Source organism: Anabrus simplex, chromosome 1 (assembly GCF_040414725.1).
Source record: "Anabrus simplex isolate iqAnaSimp1 chromosome 1, ASM4041472v1, whole genome shotgun sequence".
NCBI lineage: Eukaryota > Metazoa > Arthropoda > Insecta > Orthoptera > Tettigoniidae > Anabrus > Anabrus simplex.
In genome coordinates, this window is record NC_090265.1 from 494410439 (window position 1) to 494434778 (window position 24340).

Here is a 24340-nt window from a genome sequence, read left to right on the forward strand (position 1 = left end):
AGATGTTAGGCCCATTTAAACAACAAGCATTACAAGCAAGCAACAATAGATATACCACATGCTTAATGTACACCAAATGGTAATGGGTGGGATAAATGATTGTTGCAAATATTTTTTTGACAGCAAACCTGAACATATAATAATGATAGAAATATTTCATCATGAATACATAGATTTTTACTTTATTAATATTTAAACTTAAATGTTGAAATTGTTTCTTCTTTCTGAACAACTAGCTACCCCAGCCGAAAATTTTTCTTGAGCTTATTCCGTTTATTTCTGTACCCACCCTACCAAATTTTTGGATTTTGTCCATGAGCTTAAGGCTAGAAAGAGCTAGGATTTGGAACGTAGTGATGATGAAGATGCTTGTTGTTTAAAGGGGCCTAACATCTACGTCATCACCCCCTATAGTACGAGATGAAATGCAATGTAATGGTAATTAAAATTATAAAATTTATCCACTGACAACAATTTTTTAAATAAAAAAGAAATATAAAATTAGAATAATCTGTGGATCTCATTTGCAATGCCTCAGTTTCTTATAAAATTGATTTTAAAATGTAATGTGAAATCATATATTTTATGCAAATTAAAAGTTTAAGAAACACATTAAAAATACACAGACAGACTAAATCAGATTCAATAGAATAAAAACATGTTAACAATAAAATAAAATTTGCAAACAAATAGGAAATTCACTTTTAAACATGATAAAACAGGCCACTATCCCTCATAAAATGGATGATGAGGTCTGCTGACTGCTTGTCATCTTGTAGAATGAGGGAGATGGTTCTCACAAGTTTTAACTAGGACATAAATTGGCCAGGTCCGCACACTCTGTAAGGACATGCACTAGGGCCAGATGACTACCACAAATACACACTGGAAGAGGGCTTCTGTCTTAAGTAAGTAGGAGTGCATCACTATATCATGGCCGATCCGAAGACAACATAATACCACTGCTTCTCTCCGAGAAACCTGAAGCTAAGTCTTCCATACCTTTGTAGTTCCTTTAATCATTCTCAGGTTATTTGAAAGAGAAGTAGCCTGCTACTCCAGCTCCTAATGGAACATTCAAAATGTCTCTGCTGAGAATGAATGTCACTGGCGGGAACCTTGTAAGGCAACGGAGGCCATCTGACCGCCTGCTTGGCAGCACTCTCAGCTAACTCATTTACCACTACACCCATATGGCTTGGGAGACACAAAAATGTAATTCTGATCCAAGCACTCCAATACCCAGCCAGCAGGTCCTGGATCCACTGCACCAGAGGGTACAGTGGAAACACGCATCGATAGATTGTAATGAGCTTAAAGTGAGCAGAAAATGTCGACTTTCATTGGACAGCATGTACTGCCAAGGATAGTATAGAGCTCTGCTGTGTACATGCTACGGGTTTCCGGGAAAGGAAAAAGAAACTGCTCATTATCAACAATGAATGCTCAGACTACTTTCGCTTCTGCCGTTGAACCATGTAAATAACTACTGAAACTGGATACCGACCAACAATGGACAGGAAGAGTCTCCATTTTTTATTTTTTTTGCTAGTTGATTTACGTCGCACTGACACAGATAGGTCTTATTGCGACGAGAGTCTCCAATAAACGGAGGGGTCCGCGTTCACCTTTGGCCCGATATGCAGATCTAGGATGATTTCAGGTCATCGAATTAATCACATAGGAACCTTGCTTGGTCGTCTAACAAGTCAAGGAACTGAAGGTATATCAGATGATCTGTAAATGCTATCCAAACATATACCAACTGGCTGCGCTGCTCATGGATAAGCAGCATACAACTGATGGTTTGCATTGTTGAATATACAAGGATAGCTTGGGTGAAGTGGCATCTGTTGCAATTTGCAGTATAGGACAATAGTATTTGTTGGCACCTCAGGTGTAAAGGTTGCACACCACATTCAGCGAGCAGGGTAACAATGGGGCTTGTACATAATGGTCCCGTTGCCAACATAGCTCCACTGTGGTGGATGCTCTTTAGTTTCACAAGGACGTTTACCTTGCTGATTCATATGCTGCACTGCTGTAGTCTAACCTCGATAAGATATGTGCAGCACCGGACAGACTCTCCTCCCCCCTGAATTAGTGCCAGTAAGAAACTTCAAAATTTTCAGTTTCTTACCATTTTACTTTTAATAAATTACTATCGAAAAGGAGCCCAAGTAATCGGGAAGTGTCAACTACAGGAAGAGCGACTACCACTAAATAAAGCTGAGGACAAGGGAGAAGAGTGCGCTCCCAGAAAAAGTGAACAACAGAGATCTTTGCAGTTGAAAACTGAAAGAGATGTTCTAAGGCCCACCGTTCCACTCTCCTAATTATTTGCTGTAATTACCGCTCTGCGACTGCCATATTCTGTGAACTATAATGTAGAGCAAAATCGTCCTCATATAACGGCGATGCTACTGCTGAACCAGCAGAGGCAACAATAACTGTTTACGGTAATCATGAACAGAGTGACACTGAGAACCAATCTCTGTGGGAATCCATTTTCCTGAACATGATAATGCGAATATGCCCTCCCTACACAGACATGAAATAGATGGAGGGACAAAAAATTCACAATAAAAACTGTTAAGTTACATTGAAAATTCCACTAATCCAAGACTGAAAAGATGCCATATCGCCATGTGGTATCATAGACCTTTTCTGAATTGAAGAAAACAGCCACCAAATGCTGTCTTTGGAGAAAACTCTCCAGGCATACCAAATAGTCAGTGGTGGAGTGGGCAGCTCAAAATCCACATTGCTACTCAGACAATCCTCTCTTCTCCGAACACCACAAAAGTTGGCGGTTCACCATACACAGACTGTTAGACTAAAAGTTCTCTAACTTCCTGCATACTTACAATATTTGTCAGGCTTGAGAAGAGGAATTACTGTTTCCTCTCACCAGTGTGAGAGAAAACTCACCTATCCAGATTCGGTTGAACACCACAAAAAGATAAGAGGCTATCCTTGCTGTTTTAACATCTGGTTATGGATATTATCTGGTTCAAGAGCAGAATCCTTGCAAAGCGCCAAGGTGCTGCAGAGTCTCCTCTCCACAAAGGGCATGTTATAATCCTCGCTTGAGTGGCAAAATTCATATGATGGTGCTCTGCCTCCCACTTCAGAGCCAAGAAATCAGGATGGTAATTCCCTGAACCAGACACATCTGGAAAGTGGCTTGCTAGATGATTAGCAACTGAGGATGATGCAGTGATGATACTGCCTGCAATGGAATTCCTGGTACGAAGCATGATTCTTGTACTACCAAAAAGTTTAGACCACGCTTGAGATGATGGTATATGTATAGACAACACGTATCTCTCCCATGAGAAGTTGCGCTTTAACACAGAATTTTTTTAATGTTACCATGTTGGCCACAGTAGGCTGCCTATGATAGCATTTAGGAGCATGACATCCTTCTCTTATAGCTGCTGCAATTTCTTCCTTCAACCAAGGAACGAGTTTTCATCAAAGAGTCCCAGAAAAAGATGGAATGGACTCCCTGGCAGCAGCAAGAATAACGTGTATGATGTAAGTTATATCATTGTCTATGCTCTGGCTATTTGCGTCAATAAAGACAGCTAGTGATGTGAACTTTGGCCAATCAGGGCATTTAAGAATCTATCAGGGAGAAGCCTCGATGGATTTTTGTTTCAACAAAGTAAAAATAATGGTGAAATGGTCACTGTCACAGGATTCACAGAGGTTATCGTGTACATCCCACTGAAGCAGGGGAACTAGCGCTCCACTGCACACACTAACATCAATGTGGGAGAAGGTACCGTGTGCTATGCTGAAATATGTTGCTTCCTCTGTGTTCAGAATGCACAAATCCAGCTCTCTTATTAACTGTTTCAACTCCCTTCTTCTGCGGCAAGGTATTTCAGAGCCATATAGTGGGTGATGGGCATTTAAATCACCCAATAAGGGAAAGGGATGTGGGAGCTGATCTATAAGATCAATTACATAGGGAACATCATTGATATTAAGAGGCAGGTCTGGTGGGAAATAAACATTACAAACTGTAGTTACTGGGTGAGTTGGCTGTGCAGTTAGAGGCACGCAACTGTGAGCTTGGATCCGGGAGATAGTGGGTTCAAATCCCACTGTCAGCAGCCCTGAAGATGGTTTTCTGTGGTTTCCCATTTTCACACCAGGCAAATGCTGTACCTTAATTAAGGCCACGGCCACTTCCTTCCAACTCCTAGGCCTTTCCTATCCCATCATCGCCATAAGAACCTATCTGTGTCTGTGCAACGTAAAGCCACTAGCAAAAAAAAAAACTGTAGTTATTACAGGTGAGAAGGAAACATTACTGCTACTGCCCCTAGCTGGGTTCTTAGTGGAACCACTTCACTGGAGATATCAGAACAAACAAAAATACCAATGCAACCCGAGGCCTGGTTAGGAAACTTCCGTTCTGTCGAGTATAGTCTAAAATTTTTCAAGACTGTATGGCATGATCTGAGATCAGTTTCTTGAATACAGACTCTACTTGCTGTGAACTGACTACTTAGCGGTTGCAGCTCAGTAAGATGCATGTCCTAACTCTTACAACAGTGCCATAGTGTAAAATTTTAAAAGAGAATTTAGGTTGTAAACAGCGAGACGGTTTTTAACCTTAACACCAATATCGACATCTACATCTGCGGATGTAGATGAATGCTCGATGTCCACCTCCTCATCAGCGGGTGAGGTGATTAAGGCCGAATGTTTCTACGATGCTTTTCAGTAGTGGGATCTTTTCCTATGAGGGGAGTCCATAGGTATTAAGGCATTCATGCCTGTTGGCAATGACACATACCCTCTGGATGGAGAGCACATTTCCCCATTTGCAGGAGGGGTGGGGGAGCGCCTGGTAAGGGCGTCCCACTTCCTCACCTTCTTTTCTTGTTTACACTGACTGGGAGATGAATTACCAGCACCGGTCGATGATGCTGCCTTTGCCAGCTTGGGTGCAGCTATTGCTGAGACTTAGTCTCCTTCCCCTGCTGTGACAGCTTAGGTTTCCCAGCCGGCACAGGCTTCTTTGTGGTCGAAGGCTGGGCGGCCCCACCTTCGAGCTTTTACTCTGCGTAGCATTGGTCACAGGAGCAACAGATGCTTTGGGTGCAGCAATTTTCAGAGGCATTGGTGAAACAAACAATGAACCTGGTAGACTCCATGCTATCGTGCTGAAGACTAATATCTTCTCAGGGACATCAAGCAGAATTAAACTTATGGTGCCCTTCTTGGTAGGAAGACCATCCAGGATCTTGATCTCCTGAATCTTCTTCTCACTGAGATATACATAACAGTTCCAATCTCATGGAGAATGAAGACCAGGGCAGTTATTGCACCTGTAAGGAGGTATGCACTCTTGAGCATCATGAGCTCCTCTTCCACATGTACCACACACAGACTGATTTGAACAATGAGATACCATACATCCAAACCTCTGGCATTGATAACCCCGCACAGGAGGCGGGATGTACAGCCTCACATCATAACGATAGGTTGTTACCTTTACTTTTTCTGGTAACACTGGCAGCTTGAAGGAGACAATGAAGGCATCATTGATTTCTTGCGTAATCCACCGAACGTGTGTCATGCCACAGTTCTTCATGTCTTCCATCAGCTCATTGTCATTGTTCAAAATGATGTCGCATTGGAAAATGACTCTGAACGTGATTCAAGGATTTGACCTCTTCCACTTTGATGGGGATATCGCCAAAGTGGTCGCACTTAAGCAACCGATTAGCTTGAACTCTCGTGCGAGTATCAACAACAAACCACAGTTGTGCTCTTTTTCAAGTCTTCAAGTACACTGTAGACTCCTTCAATGTGTCTACTGAACATGATAGACTTCACCATCTTGAAATCTTGCCCATCGGTTCCGGTAGTAACCAGGAATCAATGGAAGCTGGTTCGCATGTTTTCACGCTGCACTTGTTCCCAGGGGATTGCCTCTCCCAGAGAATAAAAGGTTAACCCAATGAACTCAGATGACGAGGCATGCCCACTTGCGAGCACATGGCCTATATCTCGGATGAAGCATTGGTCCCGCGCATTGCCAGTGCTCAGATATATTTCTATAGTCCGTTCAGTTTGGAAGAGATGGCTTTTACGCTACGATTTTCGTATACTACAAGGTTGATGCGATGGTATGTCGGAGTTTCCCCTTGTTTGACCTTCACACCACGTGTATAGGGTGACTCGGAAATATTTCAAATTCCTTCCAAGCCAGTAGTCAATATGGCAACTAGCAGCACGTGCGTTTCAGAATACGAAGAATTACTAAAGTTAATTAACAGTGTTTTAAGTAGTGATTCCAATGTTAGTGTAAGTGAAGATCTTCAGGAATTAGAAGGCGATAATTTGTGTGAGGAAGTGTTGAGTGTAAATAGTGTTAATGAGTCAGGAAACATATATATCACTAGTGACTCACAGAGTGATTATGAGCAAAACCTCTGCGCATGGCCTCCACAGCTAAAAAGTGCTTTGAAATCTATTACACAAAAACTTCATTTTAGGTTAGTACATGTATTCATTTACCTTATTACAAAATGTCAGGTGATTAACTTGTATAGTTTTCTTTTAACAATATATTCTTCGTTGTGCTGCACAAACAGCTTCTCCATAGGGATTTAAATCTGAGTCAGTGTGACACGCAGGGGTATTTTAATGAAAGTGCATTGGGTTAAAATCTTCGATGGTGGACCGCTCTGGGCAGACTTGACATATTTCAAAGCCATGCTCAAAATTATCATCCGCAAATACCACCCACTCTGACTGGGGCTCTCTGTAGCTAAACCAAGCAGCCAAGAAGATACCCACCTGGCTGTAGCAGGTATTACCCGGGGTCCAACGTTGGACGATGCCTAATACAGGCTCCCTGAGGCTATGAGTACTAGGACTCCCTTCCTCAAATCACCCTCAATAGTATGTACCCCATACCATGAAAAGAGTGATAAGTGTAGATAGTGTAGATAAAAGAATTTTAAAAATAATTAATAATAATATGTTCTTCTGGCATTTGGCTTTGCAGGGACCTGCACTGTCAGGCGGATACTACTGCTGAATACATAGTGCTTCCACCCAACAGGCTGGGGATACCATCTGGGCTTTCGAGCGTAAACACATACGTAAGAGGTCCCTCTCCAAGCAGCATGCACATCAAATTTTTATTTGTTCTACAAACAACCCCCAATGCAAAAAAAAAAGGGGTGATGTAGTCACAATGACACACCCGAAATGCTGTCAGTTGCATACACTAATTTATTTATAACTTATTTTCACATTAAACACACATCAATAAACCACTATTTTGAATAACTGCTTATCGCGAAGCATAAGAGGGAGACTGCATCAGAGGCATTTCAACTACCAACTCAACAAAACCAATTCACATACGTCAAACACGACTTCTGTACATGTCTCATCAAAACAACTCCTGTTAAGGCGACACTTTGGAGATAAAAATATATTTTTACCTAATGCATGGATTTTCACAAAACTCTGTGGGAATGGCACCTACATATAAGTAGAGATATCACAAACATTTCTTACATACACAATTAATAGCTTTGCCAAAATAAAGTTTTATTTTTGAAGTTTTTAATTCCATTTTTTTCAGGAAATTTAATTAACATGTTAATTCATAATTAGTTACATAATACTTCTTTTAAAAGCATTATGTATCAATTTTTCTGTACATAATTTATATAAGGAGATATATCGTACTAAAGTTTGTGTAATTTTTACGTTCTAAAATTTTGGACTTAAAAATCCCTACTACTTGAAAAAATTCTGCAATCAAAAATTCCATAACCAGGTTTCTTAATATAGCTGTGATACATATACCATACAAATTTTGTTACATTTGGCAGAATATTATAGGAAAAAAATGGGATTAAAATGTAAAATTACAGTTGGCAAAGCATTATTACAGTGATAAAAGGTTTGAATTCAGTGGAATAACTTCATGACAAGAAAAAAAGAAACTAAATCCTTTCAATTTCAGTCATAAAAAAATTTCACCAAAATGACTAAAATATCGATTTTTATCTCCTGAGTGTCGCCTTAAACAATAACTCAACTTCACCTTCAAAACAGCCTCTTAATGTATGTTGCCTAGCCAGGCTTCTAGAAGGATGTTACACAACACCTTTTCTTGTAAATTCTAAGAGTGCCTAATACAAAGTTACAATGTAAGGAAGGTTCTACATAGTTATCATCATACCTAGCGTTATTCTGGATATTACAGTGTGTTGTACAATATTGCAGTGGATTACACATCATATACTCAGGTAATAATAAATTATATTCTATTAATTGCGTGTTCTTACATTAACTAAACTCATATTAATATATATATATATATATACAGCACATGTTTCATGACATAACCTCACAAATAATATGATTCAACTACGTAAATAATAATATTACTAATAAGTAGATGTAACCACTTCATAGCCATACGTCACAACTAATAATAATAATAATATTAATAATAATAATAATTCAAGCTCAATATTGGCATTGTTTCCCATGGGTTAAAGAATATTATTTTCAAGTTATATCAGTCTATTACACTTGCGTCAGTATCCCCCCTATAAATTGAAACAATTTTGACAGTCTATCACACTCATCGACTTTGCCTTGGACATAGATTGTATCTTCACTCTTCCTCAATGTTGCTGGATATGCTCTCTTCCTCTTGACCGGATTGTGCCGTGTTGGGGGTTGGAGTTGCCTTGCCGCCAGCCTCTTCTTCGATGTTAGTCGATGCCTTCTCCTCATGACCAGATTGTGCTGTGTTATTAGTAGCCTCTCCTCCAGGTGGACCCGTGGCAGTACCAGGCTTACTCTGTATGCGCAGCAGTTGGGTGACTTGCCTCAACTCCGATGCGTGGACCAAGACAGGAGGCTTGGTCTTTAGTAAGTAGACCCTATGGCCCAGCCACTCATCCACCTCGACAAGACCAACCCACTTAGGTGCGAGACCTGTGAGAAACCCTCTAATCTTTTTACTGACTGGGTGGTTACGTCGCAGTACTTTTGGCCTGATAGGAAAGTCTGGGTCTCTTCGACATCTTGAGCCTTGGCCTGGGTAAGGGATCTCTTCTCGGCCAAAGCTTGCTTCTCCTGGATGTCCTGCTGCTGCTTATGCTGCCACTCTGCTAGGGAAACAGCTGCATCATTTTGACCAGAGGTGGGTGGTGGATGAATCTTCCAAACCCCAGTGCCATATAGCTGTCGACCAAGGAACAGCTCCTCTGGGGAAAAGCCAGTGACATGGTTGATGTGTCGTTACAGGGTAAAGAGTGACTGAGATATCTGACAGTCCCACAGTTGAAGTTCTTTGTCTATTAGGTGGACCTGTAGCATCCATTTTAGCTCCTGGTTCCATTGTTCCCTTGGATTGGCACTTGGGTTGTAGATAGGAGTGGCCCAGTGCTCCACACCCCATTCAGATAATGATGATGTTGCTTGTTGTTTTAAGGGGCCCAACATCGAAGGTCATCGGCCCCCCACACCCCAGAAACCATCAATAATCTCCTTCCCACAGAACAAGCTGGCTTCAGACCTGGAAGAAATTGCGCTGACCAAATTTTTGCATTGACCTCTCATATTGAAAATGGATTTGAGAATCGGAAGATTAGTATGGCTGTCTTCTTAGACTTATCAGCAGCCTATGATACTGTCTGGCGAGAAGGGCTCCTGCTAAAACTTATCTCTGCCATCCCCTGTGTCAAGCTTACTAATCTCATTGGTGTTGTATGTCCGGCGCTCCCTTTCTCGCTCCGCTAGCCAGCTGCACGCGCGCCTGTGTATCATTCTGCTAGCTTCGACGCGCAGCCCTCAGTGCGCGTGCCTGACCATCGAGTGTACTATAAATAGGAGCTCCCTGCCTGCTCAATTGCCCACTTGCCCCGGTGTCCAGCTCCAGAATACACCCTACGTCGAGCACGGAGGCTACTCCTCTTGAAAATGTGCTTCGACCAGGTGGACTGAATTTCTGGCAGTACGAGGTTTCACCTCTGGTCACCGCTCCCTTACCTGTTTCCGCTGCCTATGTTCCGTAATTCTTTTACAAGCCATTTTCATTCCCTAATTTACGCAAGCTCCCTTAGTTTCGCTAGGTGGAATTTCTTCAATCAATTGAACTTGCTTTTTAGGAATTCAGGCACTTCCACAAATAAGGACTCTCAAAGACATTTATGTTAGTGTGCCAGATAGTTCTCGACTATCAACGTGTCAATTCACAAAGACTATCTTTTCAAGATAGAAGTGTATATAAAGACTGTAAACCTGTACATATTGTATAAAGACAGACTTTTCTCAAGATTCAATATTCCTTTTTGCTTCAAAATAAATTTCAGTTATTTGTGTAAATATCATAAAGTGAAGCAATAAAAGTTGTGTTTTGTAAATTTCAACCTTGGTTACAACACAACTCTATGGCGACGAGGTAAAAAAACACACCACTACCATTCTTCGGCCCCAGTTGCCTACTCTATGGCGATGAGGTAAAAAGCAACAACCTACAATTCTTCGACCCCAGTTGCCAACTCTATGGCGACGAGGTAAAAACGCAACAACCTACAATTCTTCGACCCCAGTTGCCAACTCTATAGCGACGAGGTAAAAAAGCAACAAACTACACGTCATCGACCCCAATCGCCAACTCTATAGCGACGAGGTCAACACGACACTACAATTCAACAGGCCCAGTTGTCAACTCTACGGCGACGTGCTCAACAACCACGACACTCCAACCAGTTCTGACACACAGCTTACCTTACTCTTTCTTGCACGCATCTCGCAATGGCTACTGCGGAACAACTCGCTACGGTCTTCCAAGCCTTACAGCAGCAACAACAACAGTTTATGCAACAACAACAGGCAGCATTACTTCAGGCTATTCAAGCTATTTCTGTCTCTACACAGCCCTCAGCTATTCCTCCGTTCTCTGCTTTTGATCCGGCTAAGGAAGAATGGTCAGTTTATTTAGCCCGCTTGCAACAGCATTTCATCTGCCATTCTGTCACAGATGATCAACGCCGCCGCGCACTATTTCTTAGTTCGGTTGGCAATGCTACGTGTGAATTACTACGTAAATTAAGTCCAGAAGAACACTTAGCTGAGGTACCCTTCACGCAGCTCTTGGCCCGTCTCACAGAACACTATGCCAAAGCTCCTCACATAGTGGCTGCTCGCTATAAATTTTTTCAGAGCAGAAAGCAACCCCATCAGACACATACTGAATGGATAACTGAATTACGTGGTCTAGCTAAACCCTGCCAGTTCATCTGCTCCAAGGACGGTTGTGGTTCATCCTACACTGATTCTCTCATTCGGGACATGATAATTTTACATACTCCTGAAGACAAAATACGTTTTGACGCTGTCAAGCAGAGTAACCCTTCTTTAGAAGACGTCCAGCGTATTGCTACGGTTTATGAGCTTACTACCAAGACTGCCGCAGCCATAGCTTCTCCACACGAAGTTGCACAAGTCTCGCCTCAGGCCCGCAAGTCCTCTGCTACAGTGAACCGTACGGATAAGGCGCTCTCCACCAAGCATTCTCGCCAGGTTCCCTCTCGTAATGCTACACGGAAGCCCAATTCTAAAAGCACCTCGAAACTCCTGCCTTCCTGCCGAGGCTGTTTCAAGCATCATGAACGTCGTGACTGTCGTTTTTTCAAAGCTACTTGTGAACGATGTAATAAACTTGGACACATTAAGACTGTCTGTCAAAGTTCGCTCCGCCCTGCTACGACTACTGCAGCACGCCGGAAGCATATACAGCCCCGCCAAGACATGGAAGTTGATCAGATCAATCTTATTCTTCCCACAAAGGATTCTCACAAAATCATCGTTCCTCTCTCATTCTCTGATCGATCTGTCGATTTTCAATTAGATACTGGATCCCCTGTCTCTATTATTAACCTGACAACCTACCACGACTTAGGTTCACCTTCATGCTCTCCAGCTGACATCCAGCTCGTGACATTTAACAAGAAGAAAATTGACATCAAAGGTCAAATCAAGCTTCAGGCTAGTTATAAAGGAATTCAGAAGGCCATTCCTCTGCTCGTAGTTAACAACTACACTGCATCAAACATTATGGGCATGGATCTATTTAACTTATTTGGTTTCCAGATACATGACAACATTAACGTCGTATCTACATTGCATCCTACTTCTGACGTTACCGCTCTCCTAGCGCAGTTTCCTGAAGTCTTCGACTCTCAGCTCGGAACAGCAAAAGACTATACAGCTCACATACAGCTGAAATCCGGAGCTAAGCCTCGCTTCCTCAAAACACGTCCAGTACCCCTAGCACTTCAAGACCAGGTCACGAAAGAATTAGAAAGATGGATACAAACTGGAATTGTTGTACCAGTTACTTCTAGTCAATGGGCTACTCCACTCGTGGTAATCAAGAAACCTGATGGTAATGTTCGACTTTGTGGCGATTTTCGATCTACAGTCAACGCACAACTTGACACAGATATCTTTCCTATTCCACGTCCAGAAGACTTATTCCGTCGTCTCTCTGGTGGACAATTCTTCTCTCGAGTTGATCTTAAAGAAGCATATCTCCAGCTACTTTTAGATGAAGAATCTAAGAAATTTCTCACACTCAACACTCCTCTCGGACTGCTCCAGCTCCAGCGACTCCCATTCGGTGTTTCATCCTCAGCGGCTATTTTTCAGCGCTATTTGGCTCAACTCACCGCCTCCATTCCCGGTTGTGCTAACTACCTGGATGATATTATTGTTACTGGAAAAGATCATCAGGAACATCTAACCAATCTACGCCTCCTTCTCCAGACATTGAAAGACAATGGCCTACGAGCGAATCTCGCTAAATGTACCTTCTTTCAGTCTCAAGTTCACTACCTAGGACATATACTTGATAAGAATGGAATTCGTCCTAGTACACAGAATGTCTCAGCGATAGTAAACATGCCAGCACCTCAGAACCTCAAGCAGCTTCAGTCCTTCATAGGCAAAGCGAACTATTATAATAAGTTCATTCCACGCTTCGCTACAGTGGCAGCTCCATTAAACGCTCTACGTAAAAAAGGTGTTAAGTTTCAGTGGACTCCGCAATGCCAACAGGCATGGAAAACAATCAACAACGCCTTAATTCAAGCTATACAACTCACTCATTTTCAGCCTGACAAGATCATCACGCTAGCTACTGACGCTTCAGACTACGGTGTCGGTGCCGTTCTCTCCCAGAAGGATCGTCATGGACAAGAACGCCCCATCGCCTTCGCTTTGAAAACACTTAATGACCATCAACGTCGATACTCACAGATAGAGAAAGAAGCTTTAGCCATCATCTTTGGTATTCGCCGTTTCAATGAATATCTCTATGGCAACCATTTCCTGATCATTACCGATCATAAGCCTCTCGTACACTTATTCCATCCTGGTAATAAGATCCCAGAGAATTCCCTCAGAAAGCTTCAAAGATGGTCCATGTTCCTTTCTGATTATTCCTATCAGATTGTATATCGAGCCACATCCCAGCATTGTAATGCTGATGCCCTCTCCCGCTTACCCGTTGGTCCTGATACTGCCTTCGATTCTCAAGAATCTGAATGTCTTCAGTTGGACATAGAACTTGAAGATACTGTATCCAGTTTTCCTATTGATGCTACCTGCATAGCTAAAGCTACGGATAACGACAGTACACTTGCTACTGTACGAACTTACATCCGCAACGGTTGGCCTCTTCAGAGCACACTTCCTGCCCACATGGCACCTTATCATCGCATGCAGCATCGTCTCACGACTCGTGCCGGAGTTGTATTACTAGAAGCAGGCACCATCTTCCGAGTGGTTATACCACTTAGCCTACAGAAACAAGTTCTCGAATTATTACACCAAAGCCATTGGGGTATCTCCAGAACAAAGCATCTCGCCCGTCAACACTGCTACTGGCCCGGTATTGATGCCGCCATCGAAAAGCTAATACGTCATTGTGAGCAATGTCAAACGAATCAGAACGCCCCGTCTTCTGATCTTGCTTCATGGCCTCCTGCTACTACTCCATGGGAACGAGTGCACATCGATTTCGCAGGTCCTTTCCTCAATTCCATGTGGTTAATAGTCATCGATTCACTGTCAAACTTTCCATATGTAGTGGATATGCATTCGACTACTACAACCGAAGCTACCATTCGTGCTCTCCAGAAAATCTTTACTACAGAAGGTTTACCGCAAGTACTCATTTCGGACAACGGACCTCAATTTACAGCTACTGCTTTTCAGAACTTTTGTACACATAATGGCATTCGTCATATCCTAGCACCACCTTTTCACCCTCAATCTAATGGTGAAGCTGAACGCTTCGTACAAACATTTAAAAGAACTATGAAGAAAGCTGTCTCTTCAGGCTTAACTAAAGACCAAGCCTTGCTCCAACTCTTAAACACCTACAGAACTCTACCCGGCACTGATAATATCACTCCTGCACAGAAGCTCCATGGACGACCTCACAGAACTTTACTTTCTCTGTTACAGCCTCTTCCAGCCCAGCATAAGACCTCACCAACGAAGTTCTCCCTCAACGACAAGGTCTACACCAGGACATTCAAATCCAACCCACTCTGGATACCTGGAGTCATCTGCAGATCTTTGGGTCATCGTCTATACGAGATACAGACTACGGAGAAACGTATCTGCCGCCATCAAGATCAGATACGTCTGCGCTACCGCCCCTGTCCAGCTATTGATGCTATTGCTAAACCAGAAAAATCTATTGCTGAACGCGCTTTAGATCATTTAATAACAATGGGTTCCTTTCAGGACGAGACAGCGCCACTCCGCCCAGTTCCAGCCCCGGACAATACAACAGAGACATCAGCAGCTCCGCCCCAGCATCGCAGTCGCCGCCAGCGCCGCCGCCGTTTCACGCCGTACCGGCGTATTTAGGAGGGGAGGGTGTTGTATGTCCGGCGCTCCCTTTCTCGCTCCGCTAGCCAGCTGCACGCGCGCCTGTGTATCATTCTGCTAGCTTCGACGCGCAGCCCTCAGTGCGCGTGCCTGACCATCGAGTGTACTATAAATAGGAGCTCCCTGCCTGCTCAATTGCCCACTTGCCCCGGTGTCCAGCTCCAGAATACACCCTACGTCGAGCACGGAGGCTACTCCTCTTGAAAATGTGCTTCGACCAGGTGGACTGAATTTCTGGCAGTACGAGGTTTCACCTCTGGTCACCGCTCCCTTACCTGTTTCCGCTGCCTATGTTCCGTAATTCTTTTACAAGCCATTTTCATTCCCTAATTTACGCAAGCTCCCTTAGTTTCGCTAGGTGGAATTTCTTCAATCAATTGAACTTGCTTTTTAGGAATTCAGGCACTTCCACAAATAAGGACTCTCAAAGACATTTATGTTAGTGTGCCAGATAGTTCTCGACTATCAACGTGTCAATTCACAAAGACTATCTTTTCAAGATAGAAGTGTATATAAAGACTGTAAACCTGTACATATTGTATAAAGACAGACTTTTCTCAAGATTCAATATTCCTTTTTGCTTCAAAATAAATTTCAGTTATTTGTGTAAATATCATAAAGTGAAGCAATAAAAGTTGTGTTTTGTAAATTTCAACCTTGGTTACAACAATTGGCAATATGATTAGCAACAGAAACTTTCAGATCTTTTCGGATGATGCAGTAAGCAAAACCTACAAACTGAATGATGGACTTCCACAAGGATCTGTTCTGGCACCCTTACTTTTCAACCTCTATACTGCTGACTTACCAGCAACTAAGTCCAGGAAATTTATTTACGCAGATGATATACTACTGGTTAGCCAAACACCAAGTTTTCCAGAAGCTGAACAAATTCTTACGGCAGATCTAGAAAAGCTAGATACATACTTCCAAAAGTGGTGTCTCCGTCCAAATCTCCAAAAGACTGTTGTATCTGTGTTTCATCTCAGAAATAAATTTGCCAACTACAAGCCTTCAATAACATTCAGAAATCAATCCTTACAACACTGTCCCTTCCCAAAATATTTAGGTGTCACATTAGACAGATCCCTAACATATAAACATCATATTAACAACACAGCCGCCAAGATTAAAAGTCGGAATAATATTCTTCAAAAATTAGCCGGCACATCTTGGGGCGCAAACAACCAAGTGTTGAGATCTACTGCTCTAGCTCTTTGCTATTCAGTTGCTGAATACTGCGCTTCAATTTGGCTGAACAGTGCTCATACTGCGAAGATTGTTGCTCAACTAAATCAAACAATGCGCATCATAACCGGTTGTATTCGCTCTACAAACGTGGCCTGGCTGCCTACACTCAGTAATATTCCTCCGCCTTGCTTAAGAAGGTCTGAAGCTCTTCTAAAACTGTGGAAGAAGACCAGCCAGGACTCCAACCTCCCCGTTCACCAGGATATTACTCAACCTGCCCCTCCTCGACTTAAGTCTAGATCTCCACCCTGGCGCACTGCACTTACACTGGAAGAATCTGGGTTCTCCATCACGAACGCCTGGTTACACCAATGGCAGCAGTCTTCTGTTCCCAATCAACATCTTGTGACTCTACCTCATGTTCAACCTCCTGGATTCTATCTACCCAGACGTCAATGGAGGACTCTAAACAGGATAAGAGTCAATCAAGGAAGATGCGGCTATACGCTTTATAAATGGGGCTGGCAGAAGTCTTCTGGGTGTGATTGTGGAGCTACCTCACAGACCATCCACCACGTAATTGCCGAGTGTCCACGGAGAGCATTTCAAGGTCCTTTGGAGGACATTCATAACGCAACTGAGGAGGCCTTGAAATGGATCAATGGACTTGATTTGGAACTATAGGCTTCTGCTTGTATATATTGTGTATATATTGTATACTTATTTATATAATCTATCTGTGCACATCATACGATAAATAAATAAATAAATAACCCCATTCTGTCATCATTTGCTGCCACTTCTTTGACGTGAACTGACTCCCGGTGTCTGAAAGAATGCACTGTGGATAACCATAGTGGCTGAATACCTCATCTTGTAGAAGGCTGGTGATGCGTCCCATCGTGGCTTCTGGTATTGGAAAGGCCTGAATCCATCTTGTGAAAAGGCCGGTGATTACTAGGAGTCCTGTTTTACCCCGTGGTGTTCTAGGGTAAGGACCCATCAAGTCCAGGGCTATGAACTCCCAAGGGCGGTGCGGCCGTCTTCCTCGCTGACTGAAATCTGCCTTCCTATTGCCTTCCTTGGTGCAGGCGCAGATGTAGCACCCCTTCATATAGTCCAGGATGTCTTTCCACATGTTGACCCAGAAGAATCTTCGTCAGATAGAGTGGTATGTCCCTTCACCTCCTGGATGTCAGGCTTCAGTGCTGTCATGGAACTTCTCGAGGATGTCTATCGTTTGCTGTCTAGGGATCACCACTATTGCAGGTGCGTTGGAGAGTTGCGATCTGTACGTAGAGTCCTCCGTCAACCCAGAAGTTCTTGTAGCACATCTTGAATTCCCTCAGGACAAGTTGACTATCGGTGTTCTGTCTCCTAATCCACTACGCTATGGTCCTACAAGGCTTATCTTGTTCTTGCCATTGTTTAATTACTTCCAGATCAAGTTCCTTCTTGATGGTCATAAGAACAGGTTCCTTGGGCTCACTCTGGTGTTTTGGTGGAAACTCCCTCTCAGAAGTGGTTCTCCTAGCTTCAGGTTCCATCGCTGCGTACCTAGAAGATGCCTTGTCTTGAAGATGCATTAACTGGATATCTCCCAGGTCTACGTCCACTTCCGCATCCTTGTGAGACCGGAGATTTCCATCATGCCAGGTGACACTCAGACGTATGTCTTTTCCTAAAAAGACTTCATGAGCTGCGTAGTCTAGGATCACCTTGTATTCTAGCAGAAATGAATCAATAACTGTAAATATCCACATTTTTTATACTTAAATATTTGCATTAAGCAAATCAGTTAATCATTTACGGTACATGTTTCATTCCATTTGGAACATCTTCAGCTGTATTACAATGCTTAGGTGAAATTACAAAGTATTTATCTTCTTAAGAACATCTTAATGAGTACCTTGTTTTACTTAAAATATATGTGAATTTAAAAATTAAAATGATTAAAATCAATGTGGAAGGTTGAATAGGGTGGTAAAATTGGAAGGAAAATGGATTTACTTACTTTAGCCTATTTTAAAACTATATCTATTCATTTGGACAGATGTTAAAAAATGTTTATGTTTCCAGCAATTTTTTCACTATGATATATGATATTCTACTTGTCTACTAATAACAAGTTTTTGGAAAATAATTTTCCTTTGTCACTGTTCTATATTTAACAAGGATGTTCTTTTCATTTGCTCTTTCCAAGGCGAATGTTGTTTGTTTTAATTTTATAAAAGTGTCTCTTGAATTCAATTAATTCAGAATCCCTGAAGTTGATTGCCATCATACTATTATTAAATGAGCTTCCCTGAAATATGAAATGAAATAAAATGGGGGATTGCTTTTAATCGTGTTTTAACTCTGCATCAGGAAACTTAGTGTATAAAAGAGTGGTTTCATACCTTGTTATTGACAAATCTACTGTGTCCTTGGAGGAGTGACGTCTGATGCAGCCTTTCGTTTTATAAAGTAATGATGTGTGTGTTCCAAAGCTTGCTGCACCTTCGGGGGAGGCAAGGCTGTGGAGTGGGGAGAAGGCGTGTTGCTTACGGTCACGATTTCGGCTTTAGAAGAGGGGGCAGGGGGAATAGATATACGGGAGGACGGAAGTTCGATTATTGTCTTTCTTTTATTGTGTCCTGTTAGCGCAGTCAACCCAGACACTCCGCTAACCGCAGTCTTTTAATTCAAGAAAATAAAATTTAACAGAGAAAACTGCCCTCGTAAAAATAATAAATAATTAGACTATTTAACTAAACACAAATGACAAATTAAAAGGATTAAATAAACCTTAAATATGAGCAGCTCACTTAGGAAGATACAAATAAATAATTAAATAATCCAATGATACTGATAAAACAAAACAACCTCCAAGGTATAAGAGTGACTAGGATTTTCTTAATTCTGTTTGGAAGGAGCAAGGTTCAGCTTTATTCTGTTAAAATCATCACAATATAATCCAGTGAGTTTCCCCAAGAGAGTCCAGGGCGAGATTCATACGTAAGCATTAAATGAAAAACATAGCTGTCACAAAGACAGAATGATAAACACCAAGAAAGGGAAAAAATATAATAAGGTAACATTAAAAGGTCGCATAATATGACCAAAATTCCATGTGAACCAGAAGCATAGCCACAAAGGTCCAATTCAACTCCAATCCAACACGGTCAACAACCGAAAAAAACAATCACAATCTTCAGGACAACGAACATCGTCATGCCAACGAAACACGAGCCAAGAACGCCGTCAATGACCAATCCCAATAAGATAAAACAATGGTCATTACCAGGGGGCACAAACCCCAATACAAGAAAAGGAAAGGAAAAAAACAAGATAGGATATGAAAAGAAACGCTAAAACAAAATTTCAGACCTTTTGGTGAAAACACACATAGGCCTAAAAAGCTTCCACAGGGTTAATTCATTTAAACCATAAAGAGGATTACAGTTTATCTTCTTAGGAAATTTAATAATAATAATAAAAACAATTTGAATTTTACCAAGGTGGAATAAATTAAAAAGGTTTAGTACACAAAATCACTTAGTATGAATACAATTTTCATTTATAAATGAAACCTGAGAATGGTAATAAGTACAACAGATTAAAGAAAATGCTGGGATGTGAGGATGTAGGAACTTGGGAGAAATAGAACGCACCAAAATCCAGAGTAGTTGTCATTTCCGAAGTTAACGGTCCAGATAATGAAGGTCACTTTCAATAAAAATTATGAAGAACTTACATATTCCAGGAAACTGGTGGGGATGTGTTAGTGCCCTTATACAATATATATATATATAAATTCACATAGATTTTAAGTAAAACAAGGTACTCATTAAGATGTTCTTAAGAAGACAAATATTTTATAATTTCACCTAAGCTTTGTAATACAGCTGAAGATGTTCCAAATGGAATGAAACATGTACTGTAAATCATTAATTAATTTGATTACTACAAATATAAGTATCAAAAAGGTGGAAATTTACTGTTATTGATTAATTGTAAATAGGATTTAATACAGGAAATGAAGCTGATTTCTTGCAATTCTACCAGAAAGTTGTGACTAATATGATGTCAGGTATTAAGTTGTGAATCACTGAGACGTTAGCCACAATCAGCAAGTCCATGCATTTAGCGGTTAGGTCAGTCTATCCTTGGATGACGTAGGTTACCCTGTCAGCTGCTCCCATTACCCTTCCGAGATGGTAAGACTTAATAGGCAGTAGTAATCTGACAACAGTCTTATTGACAAATGAATGGTTTGCTTGGCTGTCGAGTATGGCTGAAAAATTCTCGTTGCCTATCCTCAAGATGAACGCTGGGCAAGAGTGGTCTGTTCTGCCCACAATATGACCAATGCCTCTCCTGCTTGCCCAGGGATGCTTGCCTGTCAAGTCTTGAGGCTGTTCCTGGTCCCATCTCCCCTTAATCCAGAATGGGCCGGACCTAGTTTCTCCGACGTCAAGGTTGGGCACTTGTTCCTCAGGTGTCACGTACTTCCGCACTGGTAGCACTTCCTAACTGAGATGGTCTCTTCCGTAGCTTGGTTCTTGTGCTCCTCCTCCAACTGGGCAATGATTCTACGTAGATCATCAAAGAATCTCGGTTGTGATACTTCCACATTTTTTAATAATTGGCTTTACGTCGCACCGACACGGATAGGTCTTATGAAGACGATGGGATAAGAAAAGCCTAGGAGTGTGAAGGAAGCGGCTGTGGCCTTAATTAAGGTACAGCCCCAGCATTTACCTGGTGTGAAAATGGTAAATGATGGAAAACCATCTTCAGTAAATATTAAACAAAGTTTGTGATAATCAGCAACCCTGCCTAACACCTTTCCCCAGTCTGATTTCTTCTGTTAATTCTCTTCTTATTCTCATTCTTGCTGTTTGGTTGTAATATAATTCCTTGATCAGTCTTTTCTCTCTCTCTCTCTCTCTCTCTCTCCATTCCACTCCATGTTTTTTAAGTATCTCCAAGAGCTTATTCCACCTCACTTTATCAAATGCCTTCTCTAAGTCTACAAGGACTGTGTAAACTTTCCTATTCTTCTCTATGCACCTTTCTCGTATGACTTTCGGTACACAAATGGCATCCCTTGTGCCTACTTCATGCCTAAATCCATATTGTTCTTCACCAATATAATTCTCCACTTGTCTGTAAATCCTTCTGTTTATTGCTCTTTATTACTTTTTTTTCTTTTTTCTATTGGTATTATTATATTTTCCAGAAAATATTTTGGCCATTTCCCTTCTAAGTATATTTCTTGACAAAGTTTTACAAATATATTCTTTCCTTTCCCCTGCAGTACTTTGAGTAGTTCAACTGGTACTTCATCTTCACCATTTGCCTTACCATTCTTCAATCCCTAATAGTTGCCTCTATTTCCTCTTCTAATATGCTGAACCCAATCTGATCTTCATTTATTTCATTTTCCTTCTCCAAATTTATACTACTCTCATCTGGTCTGCTGTTCCAATCATATAACCATTCTATGTACGCCTTCCATTGTTCCTTAACTTTTTCATGCTCACTTACTAACTGTCCATCCAATGTTTTAATCTCAGTCATTCCAATTCCATTCCTTTCATCCTTGAATGTTAACTCCATAGCTTCTTTTGTACATCTTGTCATATTTACCTTCACTTTCCAAACATTCTATTTTGCTGCAGGTTTCTTTGATCCACTTTTCTCAAGCATGTTCAGTCTCAATATTGAGCTTGGCATTATTTACCCATGGGTTAAAGAATATTGTTTTCAAGTTATATCAGTCTATTACACTTGCATCAAGGGACTAATGGCCACATGACCCTTTTAGTTGCCTTCTATGACAGGCAGGGATTACCTTTAGATATATTCAGACCATCCCATCCACAGGGGATACAACTCATGGCCCCATAACCACAATCTATATCTGCACCTAGGTTGCCCATTTTAGTCGGCTCTTACAACAGGAAGGGGATAGCGTGGTTGTATTCTTTGTCTGCGTCTCCCCCCCACAGGGGGCTTTGAATGTAGTATCTGTGGCCTTATTTATGACTCAACCCCAGCATTTGCCTGATGCACAAACAGGAACCATAGAAAACTATCTTCAGGGCTGGTCAAAATAAGGCTCAAACCCACAGTTTCCTGAATACAAGCTTGCAATAGGACAAATTGGTTTATCCTGTTTCAAGTAATCTACTTCAGAATAAGTCAGATCCATTCAGCCCTTCACACCCTGAGTAAACTAATTTGTTCCAGTAATAATTAGGTCCAGGAGAAGACCTGAGAAGTCACTACAGTAATTCAACCTTGTGACTCTGGCTAACAAATGGGGGTGACATGCGAGATTGCTCTTGGTAAACTGTCAAAGTGTAGTAAATAAACAATTAAAATTCGGTACATTGATGGAATCTTATGAGACTGATGTGGTGATAGGAGTCGAATCGTGGTTGAAAGAAGGGGTGGGTAATAGAGAAGTATTTCCAGAAAGGTACACAGTCTATCGTAGAGACCGAGGAGATAAAAAGGGAGGGGGGGTGTTTATTCTGGTGAAGGAAACTTACTGTTCACATGAATGGTTTACCGATGAAAGGGATGAAATATTAGGGATAAAATTAGTTTGTGATAATATGAAGGAGGTGGGAATTATAGGAACATACACGCCTGGAAGAGAGGAAAGAGACATGGAAATATTTGAAAAAATAATAGATTATACTCGTAAAAACAATAATAATGATATGGTAATAATTGGGGGAGATCTAAATTTGCCTGAAGTTGAATGGAAAGGAGCTGCAAGTGAAGCCCATGAACAGAAACTAGCAAATAAGTTAATTTGGGAGGGAGGATTTACACAAGTAGTACAAGAACCAACTCGTCTCAATAACTTACTAGATGTATTCTTGGTTAAACCATGGGAAATTGTTGATAAAACTGAGGTAATTGAAGGAATAGGAGACCATAAGGCTGTAATAATGGATGTAGGACTCGTACCAAAAAGGCTTAATAAGAGGGTTACACAAGACAAGAAATTGTACAGAAAAACTAAAGTTGATGAATTTGGGACTTACCTTAAATCACAATTCAGTTGTTGGATAAGTGAAGGGAGTAACGTGGATACACTTTGGGCTAAATTTAAAGGAATTATTTGGGAAGGAGAGAAGAGATTTGTACCTGTTAAGAAGGGTAAAATGACCTCAGACCCTGTTTATTATACAAGGGAAATAAGAAAATTAAAAAGAAAATGTAGAATAGTAAACAGGAAAATCAAAGAGGGTAGGGAGAGTAGAGAAACTAGAAAACAGCTAATGAGGGAACTGAATAGAGTGAAAAAGGAAGCAAAAGAGAATTATATGAATGGCATACTTCAAGAGGGTAATGACCACAAAGGGAAATGGAAAAAGCTGTATTCATATATCAGGAATCAAAAAGGAAAAGGAATCCAAATTCCTACAATGGTGGGAGAAGGGGGTGAACACTATTTAACAGATACTGAGAAAGCAAACCTATTTAGTAGGGAATTTAGAGATTCAGTAGATGATTGTCAAGAGTTGGAAACCGAAACAGAAGATAGAGAGGGAGAGACAGAGGGAAACAAGAAGCTTCTCATTCACAAATGAAGATATTTTCAGAGAAATCCAACTGCTTCAGCAAGGAAAAGCAGCAGGAAGTGATCAAATTACTGGGGAGGTATTAAAGACAATGGGGTGGTACATAGTGCCTTATTTAAAATTTCTCTTTGACTATGTCATAAATAATAGTGTAATACCAAAGGAATGGAAGGAATCTATAATAATACCAATTTATAAAGGAAAGGGTGATAAAAGGAAACCAGAGAACTACAGACCAATCAGCCTGACCAGTATAGTTTGTAAAATTCTGGAGAGTTTAATATCGAAGTACATCAGAGGGATATGTGATGATAAAAATTGGTTCATGAGGAGCCAGTATGGATTTAGAAAGAAATTTTCTTGTGAGGCACAACTGGTGGGATTTCAGCAGGACATATCAGATCAGTTGGACTCAGGAGGTCAGTTAGATTGCATAGCCATAGATCTTTCCAAAGCCTTTGATAGAGTGGAACATGGAATATTATTAAAGAAATTGGAGGGAATAGGATTGGACGTAAGGGTTACACATTGGATAAAAGCATTTCTAAATTCAAGGGTTCAGAAAGTCAAAGTAGGAAATAATGTATCTCAGG

The 24340-nt window shown here is 41.3% G+C and overlaps 1 protein-coding gene across 6 annotated transcripts in view; it reads right to left on the minus strand.

The window, feature by feature from the left end:
• LOC137496932 (NADH dehydrogenase [ubiquinone] iron-sulfur protein 2, mitochondrial-like) overlaps window positions 1-24340 on the minus strand; it is a 215474-nt gene that overhangs the window by 132161 nt on the left and 58973 nt on the right. The window lies entirely within an intron of this gene.